The following is a 13,548-nucleotide window of genomic DNA, read 5'->3' on the forward strand; positions in this document are numbered from 1 at the left end:
AAAGGCACAGTCACCTTTGGGGTGGACCTGATGCGGTAACAAACAACAAGAAACAGTACTTGTAGCTACTATAGCCTCTTCTGCGACCTCGTAGCCCACCCTCAGGGTCGCAGCACTACACGGGGCAGATCCCTCCGCAGCCTCGGCAAGGTCGGATCCCTCCGCGCCCCGAGGGCACGCAAACTCCCTGAGCCCCGATCAGCACCAGCTCGACGAGGGCGGACCCGCCAAGGGGGCGGAGACAAGTGAAAACGACAGACGAGGCAGCGAATCGAAAAGCAGGATTGGCCGGCGGCGATCTGTTGGCCCAATGGGAGCCGCGGAGGGCCTGTCCGAGTGGAGGAAGTGCGGGGACGGCACTGGGCGTTGTCTTTGCCTTACGAGAGTGTTGGCATGCTGGGTTGTCCGGTCTGGTGTCGCCATTATTGTCTTCCTAAAGATCATCGGCAAAGAACTTCCCCGGTATCATCAGCGACGAGGACGAGGAGGTAGCAGCGGCTTTTGCTCTTTGCGCGGTTCTTCTTCCCTTCCCCCTCCTCCCTCTCCCTGAGCCGAGGACCCGGTGCGCGGTGCCCGGGCGCGTGGCAGGGTGCTGCTGCTGCGGGTGGGTGCAGGGACGGGGGACGGACGGGGCCTCTCTGGGTTGTGGCGCTCTCTACTGCACCATCCCCTAAGCTTGTTCTGAGCCGCACCCACCCCTCTGGCTGCCGCGGGAGTAGTGGGCTGCTGGTATTGTTCCGACTTGCCTCGTATCCCACCCCCCACCGTGTCGTTTGCGTGCGTAGAGAAGGACGTCCGACGGTAGCGCACTTGGTGTCAGCCGCAGACGTTTGCCGCATAATGTCCCTTCGGCGCTGCAAGTCGTGCAAAGTTTGCTACTTCTTATAGAATGATAGTTTTGAAAGTTTGTTTTAGGCACACTCAATCTCCTCGGGGATTCCGTGTATGTGAACCAGTGAATGTCTAAGTAATGACCGTAATGAGTTGAGTTTGCATAGGAAAAATGCAGGTCTCGATGTGCCTCGTAATAGCATCAAAAAGGTTTCACAGCTCTGCTGTCGTGGGCTTTGGTTCTGAACTCCAAACTGAACTAGTCAAGGATAGCAGTTTTTTCTGGTTTTTCTTTTTAAAAAAACAATTAAGAAACGGGTCATCCTGCGGGCTTGAAAAGCTTCCCAGATCTTGTTTCTGGGGGGAAGTGGGACCGTGATAACAGCATGCTTGCAATGGACACGGATGCTGCTGCTGGGAACGAGAGTGAGCTGCTTAGACTGGAGGGAAAACAATGCAGCCGTTGCCTACTCAATGTTAACTTTAAGTTAGTATCTAATATAATTTAGTTATTAAAATGCTGAAAGTTAACAGTTCGGGATGCCTTCCCCTTTTAAAGGCAGAGCTTGCATGCATTATAGAAGACAGACTCATCCTATGCACTTGCAGGCTTCCTGTTTGTTTGTGAGTTTGTTCAATACTTGAGCTCCCTGTCCTGTGGGAAATGAATGGCCGCTGCTCTTCCACTTCACTAAACTCTTTGCTGATTCAGTTATTTGTCTCCTGCCTCTGCACGAACCATATCCAATAGAAAAACTTCTTAGGATTAAAACATACTGGAGGTTGCTAATCAAAAGTAGTGGCTCATCTCTTGCCTCCATCATCTTGCATCCTGAATCCCATTTCTGGAACAGGCTCTGTAAATATATTGTATTTTGGGTATAGAAATCATTACTATCACACAAGAAAAATCAGTGTTTGGATTTGTGTTTGGGGTATCTGGTAATCTGCTTCTGTAGGAGTTCAGTGGGGCAGGTTGATTTGCTTAAGCTGTTACCTTTTTCTGAAACCAGTTATGTTTCAACTGTTTACTCTTCCTCCAGTGACTCATGTTCCATGGTCTTTCACCCCATGCTGGGATGCTTTTCCTAGTCATCCCTAAGGAGCCAGTTATCAGGTTGTCTGAAGCAGAAGACTCTGGTAAATCTGTAAGTATTGTGGAAGCTTTCTGTGTGCTAAACTGTATCTGTAGATAGTTCCTCATCATCTAGACTCTCTCATCTCCCCTTTCCCTCTTCATAGGACATGGTAGTCTCCTTTCGGTTTTGTGGCGCTATAATCTTTTGCCTCTAGCTTGTAATGGAGTTGAGCTTTTTGACTAAAAGCATTAATATAAAACAGTGCTCATCCCTGGGTATGTATTTCTGAGGCAAAATGCAGTGGTTTTTTGGAGTGCAGTCTGGTGCCTATTGTCATGGTTTAGATTAAGAGTTGTAGTACTTCTAACATGGAGAGGAGGGCTTAGGGTTTTTGGCAGGTCAGGGGGAAGGAAGGACAAAGCTGGTTGACAGGTGTTGGATGCTTTGCTTTTGGCTATGAAAGTCCAGTTTGTAAACCCATGCAAAAGGCAGCCTAAAGTTTATTTTCCACCAGGATTGCTTATGTTGCCTGAAGACACAACAGGGGCTTTAACCCAGAGACAAAGTCAGCTTGTGTGGCTGTTTTGTAGCTTGTTGCTGTCTGTCTTGAAAAAAATTGCCTAGCTCTCTTTTCCCCCTATAGCGTGCATAATTGGTCTTTGTAGCTTTGCTTGGAAAGTGTTGGTTGTGGGCAGTTGGACAGACATTAATTTGAAGTGCAATGGTTGAATTGCTAGGAATTGGCTAGCTGCTTTCTCTGGGTGATTCTCTGCTCACGCCTTCCTTTCCTGCCCTCTCCCCTATTTGTGTGTTCCTTTTTTCTTTTTATTTTACCTATTTATGAGTTTGTACTTCCTTCTCCAGCTTCTTGGGCATGTAATGATTGTTGGCAAGATGTGTGTTGCTCACCTGGGCCTGACCAATGGATTCCGGATGGTTGTGGATGAAGGGCCCGAGGGTGGGCAGTCTGTCTATCGCATACATCTACCCGTTCTGGGTGGCCGTCCGTTGGGCTGGCCGCCGGGCTAAGATTTTGCCACCGCAAGAGTTGCTGCAAGTGTATAAATTGCCACTGAATGGATTTCATCTCTTGCCTGTCAATCTAGCCGCTGTCAATGTTTAATTCTTTGTGCCATGTGTCTGTGGAAGGTAATAAAAGCTTTGAGCAGCAGTTGCACAATAAAGATTTGTCATGGGGATATCACCTCCGCCTTGCGCGTCTTATTGAGGGGAAGTAGTTCTGCAAGTTCAAATGGCGTCTCCCTGGAATGCAAGTATGTGCAATGTTTCAGCCAGATAACAGCATTCCACTGATAGTGATTTGCCTGTTCATTTGAAGCCTGTGTGTCCCTGGAAGCACTTAGCAGTCTCCTGCGTCTGGTAGGTAGCAGTCTTAGCTCTTTGGTGGTTTTGGCAGTACGTTTTACCTTTCATCCTACATTGCCAAAAATCTCCTTCAAACTGGAGAGAGCCAAGGGTTATGAAACTGTGTTTCACTGGAGAATCATAATATCCTAGAGCAGCCCATGTGTGAAGGGACCTCAAAAAATCTTCTGGTGCAGCCTTTTGTGGGAAAGGGAGCCTAGATCAGATTATTTGGCACCTTGTTCAATTGCATCTTGAAAGCCTCCAGCAATGGAGACTGGTGCAACCTCTGTCCATTGTTCCTTATCTTCTCCGTGTGGCTCTGTGTGAAGAGAGTCTCCATCCTCTGTAGCTTCTCTTTAAGTACTAGAATACTGTGATGAGGCTCCCACTGAGCCTAGGCAGGTGCCTAATGTTTCAAAACTAATTCCTTTGTCTTTTCTAGTCTTCATGCAGCCCCTTGCTGCTTTTAGATGTTCCTCTACAGCTTTCCAACCATGGCAGTTTTCCCAAGCAAAGTTATCTGACAACTTGGGACTTGGAATTATTCCCTGCTTCTGTAAGTAGTCAGTGCTATTGCTTGCCAGCCTGCTGACTAAACCAACTTGTTGAGAATGAGTGTTTTAGGTTGCTTAAAGAATCGCCGGCAAAGGTATTGACAAAAGCAGGTTTAATATAAAAGTGAAAGTGTCACAAAGTTCTTTGGCAAGGTTTACTCTACTACTTACCAGATGGTTCAAGCACTCAGAGAAAAAGCAAACTAAAATCTAAAATCAATCAATCTAAAACTAAAATCAACTCAAAAATTGTCTATGTTGAGGCTTGGGGGGGGGGGGGGGGGTGGAAGGGTGTGGATAAAAATGAAGAAGGAAGACCCTCCAGTTGAGTCGTCTCCATGTTGCTCCTCATGAAGAAGAGAGCCTCTGTCCTCTCTGTAGCTGCCTTTTGAGAGCCAGAATACTGTCATGATGTTCCTCCTGAGCCATGCCTTTTCTAAGGGAGAAAAGACCCAACTCTTAGAGCCTTTCCTCACATTCTCCGGCCTTTTGATCATCTTCGTTGCCCTCCTTGGGACCTTCTCACATCTGTCTGCATCTTTCTGTTGAATTCTGGGGACCAGAACTGGACACAGCACTCCAGGTTCTGCCTGCAGGCATGGCCTCTGTGAGAAGAGGCCAGGGTCTGCCTTATGCTGGACACAGCTAGTTTCTGCCAGCTAAGCAACAGACTCCTTGAGGGCCAAATCTGAGCAACTCAGCAAAGCTGGTGGCACCCCTGTGTAAGCATATTTAAGAAATGGCAAAATGCTGTCCGGGGCAGGTACTTCCCTGCTGCCCTTGGATCTGGAAGGTGGCTATGTCCTGAAATAACTTTTTCATCTTATTTTATCCCCTGTCCTGTTGAGGAGGGGTAATGAGAGAACAGCTGTTTGGGCCCCTGGCAGCCAGCCAAGATCTGGCATCAGAAAGCCTAAAAGGCAGGTTCATCCATGTAGAAGTAGAAGGAAGTTGGTGGTTTAGAGACTGATAGTAACCGGGATAGGAACAGAACTTTTTGGAAGTAGCAAATTCCATCAATATCTGAGCATCCAGTCACTTTGAGAGGGGGAAGTTTCAATGGAAAAAGCCTTCTTTCTAAGCAATAAACGGTTCTTGTGAGAAAAAGTATCTAGTCTCCATTTTTTCTCACTTGGTAATAGAAGTGGCAAAGATCTGGAACTCCTGCATGCAAAGGGATGCCACTGAGTAGAGTCTGTTGGGTGCTCTGTGTGTGTTGGATACCCAGAACCAGCTATAAAGAGGTCATGGAGGAGATGTGAGGTTGGTCTGGCTAAACTTGATTAAGACAGGGCCTTACAGAAGGCAATGCCTTGAGGATGTGAAGGGTAAAAGGATAATAAGTAAGGCTGGTGATGTCGTTCCTGACCCTTTTGTTTGGAAGGATTGGGACTGAATGTTGATTTGAATGAAGAGCAGATACCAATCTGTCTTCTATAACTGCAATTTCAGCAGCAAAGGACAACCAAAGTTGAGTATCAGGCCCCAATAATGCTGTATCAGGTGTGTCTGAGATGAAGTTCATTTCTCCACAGCAGTTCTCACAGTGCTGTGCGTTGCATTAGTAGCTAGAAAGGTGTTGATAACACCCCAGTGTTTTGGCTACTGCTGAACAGTGTTGGCCCAGCATCAGTGCTGTCTCTCCAACAATTCTACCCCATCATCAGTAGGCTGGGGCTGGCAAGATCTTGGGAGGAGATGCAACCAGAACAGCTGACCCAAATTGGCCCAAGGGATTTTTCATACTGTATGACATCAGCTGTCATATAAAAGCTAAGTAAAGGAGGAGGAAAGGGAAGCATTTGTTATTTACAATGCTTGCCTTCTGTAGCAACTGCTATGCTTGCTGAAGGAAGCCCTGCTTCTCAGGAAGTGGACAGACAGCACTTGCTGGTGGGAACTAGACAATAATTTTTTTTCTCCACATCTGCATGTTTGCACACAAACTTTCACTTTTGCTTTAATAAACTGCCTTATCTCAACCTGTGAGTTGCTTTCCATCTTATTTTCTCTCTCCTGTCCAACTGAGAAGGGGGAATGATAAAGTTGCTCAGTGGGTACCTGGCATCCAGCCAAGGTGAACCCACCACAGATGTTTTTGATGGTGTCCAGGTGTTGCAGAACAGTCAGAGATAATTTTGACAAATCTGATCAAGTAGCTTGTTTATTGAGTTCCGATCCTACTTGTTGAGCATTTGCCTGGACCAAATTTCCTATAGTTCAAACAGGAGAAGCACATCTGTGACACCAGCTTTCCCCTAGCAATGACCCCAGAGCTCTGAAGGCAATAGTCAAGGACATGGAGGCCCAGGGGGTGTTCTCCTCAGTTCTGCCACTGAGAGGAAAGGGCAAGAGGAGGAGGGCACTGATAATGTGCATCAATAATTGGCTGCAGAGCTGGTGCTGGCAACAGGGTTTTGGTTTCTATGAGCATGGGACCCTGTTTGTGGATCAGCATCTGCTTGGGAGAGAGGAGCTCCTCCTCACTAAGCAAGGCAAAGGTGTTTTTGCCAGAAGGATATCTGACCTCATTAGGAGGGCTTTAAGAACAAGGGCAAGGGCAGGGAGAGGAAAGAGAGTAACCAGCCGCTCTGTGAGGGAGTGACAGACCGGGTCAATGAGCAAAGGGTAGGGCAAGAGCTCTAGTACCTTGATGTCCCCCTTAGGGCCCAAAGGCATCAGTCAATGTCATAGCTGCAAATGTACCCAGTGGGAAGATCTCCTTAGACAAGTAAGTGTGTTAAGAGGAGCTTGACAGGCAACATGGTGTAAGGCCCTAAAAAATGTTGTCAACAAGACTCTTAAAAGGGCTTATGGTTTTTCATGGACTCTGAGTTCGATGCATGGCAGAAATACCAACAAAATATTCTCAAGAGGTCAAAACAACAATGGTCTTTACTGGCAACTTCAGACAATCAGAGAACTTTGGAAAAAATTTAAAGCAACATTCAATCAACATAAAACATTTCACAAAGCATTAACTTAGCCCATTTAACTTAGCAAACTCCAAGCCCATCTGATTTTAAGTTACTCAAAGCTCTGAGAACAGGGAATTAGAAGAAGAAAGAGAAAGAGAAAAAATATAGAAAATAAATATAGCTACCACTCCTGGTTCCAGTGGTGTCGCTGGTTGGTTGGAAACATGTGGATGCCAGCCTGGTCAGGGAGAGAGAAATGGTAATCGTTTTTCACAGTGGCTTGTGAGAATTTTTAGGGAGCTGTAGGAATGTGATAACTTGTTAGTCTAAGCAATATGCAGGTGGTGTTTTTCCACCTTGCTTTTCTGTTCCTCTCAAGGACAGTGTGTGAAAAATATGTTTTTATTAATTAACCAATCAAATAGAATGTGTCGTGTTGGTCTATTTAAGCCAAAGTTTCCCTTTCATTAAAGCCTTCTTTTATTCCTTTTCATGTGGTGTCCTCGTCTGTTCTTGTGTCATTCTTGGGCCAAGGGTGACAGAAACATACCCTGTAAACCATGCCACTGCTTGAAACACTATCTTAAGCCTTGAAAGGCACATTTTTTTTGTGACATGGTACTCCAGAAAAAATGGAATCAGACATTGGGAATCATTTTCAAAATAACTTTATAAACTCTTCGGCAAAGAAATGTGCAATGAGTGGATATATCACATCCCTTATCACCCACAAGCCTCTGGAAAGATTGAGAGGTATGATAGACTGCTAAGGACTGTTAAGAGGGTTAGGCAATTGGGCATGGAAGCACTGGGTAGCAAATTTAGCAGAAGGCACTTGTCTGGTTAACACTAGAGGATCTGCTAAGCACCCTGGTCCAGCCTAAACAAAACCAATACATAGTGTGGGAGGAGATAAGATCCCAGTAAGGGAAGCGTCTAGGGAAGCCATTGTGGATTTCTTCTCCCACTGGAAAGGCAAAGCCATTCATTGGGTTGTCTTTGCCCTAGGACCTAGGCATAGTTGGTGGGTAATGCAGAAGGATGGAGAGACCTGGTGTGTGCCTCAAGGAGACTTAACCTTGAGGGAAAAAATAATCTGTGGTGTAAGTTGTATGTTGCAGGAATGACACAAACTGATGAAAAATGAATTTTGCAAGGAGAGTGTGATGATGACCTGAACCGGGGCAGTGTCAATGCCCATTGATCAGGTATACTGTTTATCCTGTCCTGACTACCCATCCTGATGGAATAGAGCCAAAGTCATGGGTCTGGAGGGGTGAAGGATGCCCATGAAATTGGAAAATAATATCTATTTGTGAATGGACGGGTGGATAGTAGTTAATGAAAATGTATGTTTGATATAGAGATGGTTTAAAGATGTAGTTGTACGTGTGGGTAAGAAGGGATTGCTGTAATGAGAAATAAATACAATGGAACAGTTGGAAGTTATATAAATTATGTGGGATCTGAAACGCGGATGAAAAATCAAACCCCACAAATCCTGTAAGGCGTACTAGAGACGGTATGTTTATTGCAGTGCTGGATGCATGTGGGGATCGTTCCCCTTCAAAGGACATGCGCACCCTTGAGAACTCCCTATCCCTTTTTATTCCTCCTTACTAGTTTACATATGCATAGAATTTCGCAATAGGTTCGTGCATATTCATTCTACTGATTTAATGTTACACTTGCAGCTAGTTACCCTTGTAGCCAGTTTTTTATCAGAAAGTACAGAAAGAACTCTTGGGTCATCCTGCCCTGTCTGTTTCAAAGTTTGAAGAGCCTCTCTTATCTCTTCAGCTTGGAAATTCACATTGTTTCTCCTCATCTGGGGCAGTTTTACTAGTGCTGCAGAGCTACCAGACTAAACAGCATATTTTACCTATGCTAGCAAGCTACTAATAATTAAAAGCGGCACATTTCACCTAAATCCAGATGGATTTCTACCCTGTTAAATGTTCACTCTGTTTCAGATCTGAGCATGATGCAAATGGTATGGAATAAGGGGTGGAGATTGTATTGGGTCTGACTGAGCTGGAGTTCATTTTCTTGTAGCACCCTCACAGTGCTGTGCTTTGCATTGGTAGCTAGAAAGGTGTTCTAGCACACCAGTGTTTTGACTACTGCTGAGCAGTGCTGTCTCTTTAATATTCCCCTCCCCCATCAAGGGTCTGGGAGTGGGCAAGATCCTGGAAAGGGAACACTACTAGGCCAGCTTACCTAAAGTAACCAAAGGGATATTCCATACCATATGATGTCAGCTCAGATATAAAAGCTAAGTGAGGGAGGAAGAACGGTAGGCATTCATTATTCTACAATTTTGCCTTTCTGTATCAACTACTAGGTGTGCCTTGCTTCCTGGGAAGTCGCTGAACATTGCTCACCAATGGGAAGTAGAGATTTTTTTTCTCTTTGCTTATGTGCAAGCAAACTTTTGTGCTTTTTTTCTTGCGTTAGTAAACTGCCTTATCTCAACCTATTAGTTCTTTTCCATCTTATTTTTCTCTCCCGTCTTGCTGGGGAGTGATAGAATGGCTTGGTGGGTACCTGGTGTCTAGCCAAGGTCAAACCACTACGTCCAGTCCTTGTCAAAAAATATAAGCTTTAAGGATAGGCCAGTTTTCAATAGTTAGGCTTCCTTTCCTTTTGGAATCCATGACCTTAGAGGTTCAGGTATTGTCATAATCCAAAAAAATATACATGTCGCAAATGAACACGCTTATTATTGCCACCATCCAGGTTTCACAGGCATTCCTGGGACCCATACCCAGGGACAGAGGAAAACGTCAGTGGGCACCATGGGATGATTACATTCAGTACAAATTCTACGACATGATAGTCTACATTGCCTAAGGGGTGGGGGGTCAAAGATATGCCAAAACTCAAGTAATTCCAAACTCCTCAGCATATTGTTTCACTCAGGATCCTGGGTTCAGACCAAATGCCTTTGCTACTTTACCAAACTCTTCACTGGTTCTCAAATCTGAAATCTTTCTTCTCTTTTGTGAGCTTAATGACTTATGCCTTCTTCATCCACAGCTTGAGAGAACTTTCCAGCTGCCACTTCAGCTCCTCTGTCAGCCCATTTTCTCCCTCCTTCCAGGGGCCACCAACAGTTTGACATCCCCTTCTTCTGTATAATTGGGCTTTACAGCTTGCTTACCTCTAATATGTGTGCTTCCCTTGATATAGTAATTTTATACTTTTCTCTGAGGAAGGAAGAGGTACACAAATTTGATTCCATAATCATATAAAATCCTATGTAAGCTCCCAAAACTAAATTGAGGGAGGAATCTTTTCCACACACTGTAACAACCTGAGAAAAAATGCAAACATGTAAAACATTGCTTGCGACAAACTTATATAAAACATGTACAAACATAAATATCTCAAAACTATCAAGACAAAAACATGTAAAAAGTTGATGCAGCAAACAACAGCAATTCTTCAGTCCCGTTGATGCAGCAAACAACAGCAACTCTTCAGTCCCGTTGCCACTTCACCCTCTCATGGAACACCTCTTCTCTTGGAATATCTGCAAGAGGAGAGAAAAAAGAAAACTCAGTCCTTCTTGGACCAGTCTTAAAAGGCAAGAACTGTCCATCTGCTGGTAGTTTGTGTTTTCTGCCAGAGGCATCTGTGGCCTTTAATTCCAGAATGACTTCAGCAATTCAGTTCCTTGCCTCTAGTGGCAGATAAGTGGCTCTATATTCACTACCACCAGAAGGTGGCAGTGTAGGAGCATTTTGCAAACCATTACCAATCCTGGGAAACTGAACTTCCATTTATTTCCAGGGAGCCTATTAGGATATTTGAATTCACCACCCTCCCCCAGCTCACTTCTTGGGGGCAGAGTTGAGAATTTGTTTTCTTGGTCTTGATCCTTAAATTTTGCAATAAACAACAACATGGGAGAAAGTCAACAGGACACCAGCTGTTTGTCATGCATTGATTGGAAGCCAGCTGCCTCCCACACTCTCTTGGTGCTTTTAGCTAATTTTGGAGTGGGGAGAGGGCTGGATTCTCCCCCTTCCAACAGGTCCAAACTTGTTACACAAAAGGTCATTCCCCAGGCAAGAGACCAGGGTTCTTTGCCATGTGCTTTCTCCTCAGAAAACTTTGTTTCATTCCCCTCATTAGTGAAATTTTCAAAACATTCTCTATTTCATTTTCTTTGGGATGATTGCTACTTTTCTCTTGCTACATAACCAATTCTGTTGCAAAGTGAGATATCATTACATGGGCTCTGCCTCCTGGTAAAGAATTCCATCTTTACAAGTGGGCAGAGCTTGGGGTGGGTGAGGGAAGAGGGGGCTGGCTTTACTGAGTTCTCCTCCAGTGAGTGGAGGAAGGTGACATCATGCTCAGGGAGTCTTGCTTCCCTCTCTAATTTTTTACAGGTGGGCAGAGTTTAGGGTGATGAAGGGGGTTTGGCTGTGCTACATCAAACTCCTCCCAAGGGCTGAGTGGGTTGACATGCTCATGGAAGTTCACCTCCTTGAGGCTGGAAAACCCTGGTTCATTCTCCACACCTCACCCATCAGTGTAAATTTGCAAATCGGAGCATCTTTAGCTCTGGACAAGCTTGTTCAACTGTTTTTTCAGGTTTTGGGATAACTTCTTCACATACAATTCTGGATCCACCATGAGTTAACATATTGTTTCAGCCACCAAAGCAATTTGCAACTCAATTAGGTCTCTGCTGCTGCTCGGCAACATATTTCTCTCTTTGGGCAGCTATGAGCCCAGCTTCCACCCATATGGTTGCCAAACAATTTTCCTTATTAGAGATTTTTTTCAATTTCTTTACTCAAATACATTATTTTCTCTGCAACTAACTGCAGATTGTGCCAGATTTCCTCAGCCCACATCTCTCTGTTTAGGGCCAGACAAGCTTTGTAAGCTTTTAGCAGCTCTATCAGTGGAGGGAAGTCCAGATCAATTTTTACCCTGGTATTGGAAAAGATACCAAGTTTAAAATTTTTTATAGAACTTTAGTCAGGGGTTTTGTTTACCTCTGCTCTGGGGGAAAGGAATTTCAAGTTTCTTTTCAGGGTACTGTTTCATCACTCAAGGCATGATGATCTTAACATCTCAACACACTGGGAGTAGCACAGAAGAGACACAAAAGATAATGACCATTAAGGACCAGCAACTCCAAACATCACCCCTGGCATGGTCTGAGACACTGGTCTGGAAAAGACTGATAAGACAACCAAGGAATGAGGACCAAATTAGCATTGGAGGTGAAGAAATCTGTAACTAATAGGAAACTAAATACTAAGAACTGCGCAACTTGGGACCAATGAACATTGAACTAATGAATTTCTATGGGTTTTGACTGCATAAAGTATGTGAAAAATCTAGTAAAAATCATACGTGATGGAAAGATTTTCTCTGCACAACCTGGCCAATGTGTGGATTAAATTATTTCTGTTGCACATCCTGGCCAGAACAACATTGTTACCAGAATAAAGTAATACCTTGATTCTCTAACACTAAAAATGTTGTTGGAGAGTTTTTGTTTTTCCCGCAGTTTTGATCACACTGGTTTCTATGACCTTTCTGCCAGAAAATATTGTTTTCGACCAAAATTCAGTTTCTCCTTTATTCTGCCACTAGCAGTTTTCTCTGTATAAAACACCTCCTTGTCACCTCAAGAGTACCCTGCTTGCTGTGCCAATAAAATGCAAGGCCCCAAAACCCACTCAATGAGACACTTAAAAGACTTTACTTTTTTATCTACCCTGAGTTAGACACAGCAGAAATACCAACAAGATGTTCTCAAGTGGTCAAAACAACAAACACTTTACTAAGATAAGAACCTCAGAAAATCAGAGAAGTTTGACAGAAGTTTAAAGCAAGATTCCATTAACACAAAACATTTCACAAAGCATTAACTTAGCCCATTCAACTTAGCAAACTCCAAGCCCATCCAATTTTGAGTTACTCAAAACTGTGAGAAGAGGGAATTAGAACAAGAAGAAGAACGAGAAAGATAGAAAATATATAGAAAAGAACAAATTTAGCTACCATTCCTGCTTCCAGCAGTGTCTCAGCTGATAGAAATTTGAAGAGGAGGTAGGGTCAAGACATGTGCTTGCTTCATGTCCTTGCTTAACTATCTGTATTGGGTCTGGCTGAGCTGGAGTTCATTATCTCATAGCACCCTCACAGTGCTGTGCTTTGCATCGATAGCTAGAAAGGTGTTAACACACCAGTGTTTTGGCTACTGCTGAGCAGCATTAGCACAGCATCAGAGCTGTCTCTCTGACATTCCCCCCCAACAAGGGTCTGGGACTGGGCAAGATCCTGGGAGGGGACACAACCAGGCCAGCTGACTCAAATTAACCAAAGGGGTGTTCCATACCATATGATGTCAGCTCAGATATAAAAGTTAAGCAAGGGAAGAACGGGGGCATTTTTTATTTTACAATGTTTTCCTTCCTGGAGCAACTGCTATGCATAGTGAAGCCCTGCTTCCTGGGAAGTATATGAACATCACTTGCCAATGGTAAGTAGAGATTAATTTTTTTTCCCTTTTTCCTATGCCGGTGCAAACTTTTTTTTTGCTTTAGCAAACTCCCTTATCTCAACCTGTCACCAAATGGTATGTAAGAAACTTATCCAACAGCAATTTGATGGGAATAAGCAGACACTTCTTTATTGAGGGTGCAGGGGGCATGGGGGATAGCTTCCTCCAAAATTTGTCCCACTCAACAAACAAAACCCATCCCTTTTATATACTTTTTCTGCTAAATCATCATTACATAATTTCTTTTACATACTATGCATACT

The 13,548-nt window shown here is 44.2% G+C and overlaps 2 long non-coding RNA genes across 2 annotated transcripts; one reads left to right on the forward strand and one right to left on the reverse strand.

Moving 5' to 3' along the window:
• The first annotated feature begins 266 nt into the window (after positions 1-266).
• On the forward strand, positions 267-2,951 carry LOC137464256 (uncharacterized). The gene is made up of 3 exons (XR_010994134.1): positions 267-488; positions 1,875-1,979; positions 2,756-2,951. It is a non-coding gene; the product is annotated as an uncharacterized lncRNA (long non-coding RNA).
• Positions 2,952-7,548: 4,597 nt separating this feature from the next.
• Positions 7,549-13,059, reverse strand: LOC137464260 (uncharacterized). Its single transcript, XR_010994137.1, has 3 exons — positions 12,784-13,059; positions 11,766-11,852; positions 7,549-10,285 (listed from the first exon to the last, which is right to left on the reverse strand). It is a non-coding gene; the product is annotated as an uncharacterized lncRNA (long non-coding RNA).
• Positions 13,060-13,548: the final 489 nt, after the last annotated feature.

The sequence above is a fragment of the Anomalospiza imberbis genome, chromosome W, assembly GCF_031753505.1.
Source record: "Anomalospiza imberbis isolate Cuckoo-Finch-1a 21T00152 chromosome W, ASM3175350v1, whole genome shotgun sequence".
NCBI classification, from domain to species: Eukaryota; Metazoa; Chordata; class Aves; order Passeriformes; family Viduidae; genus Anomalospiza; species Anomalospiza imberbis.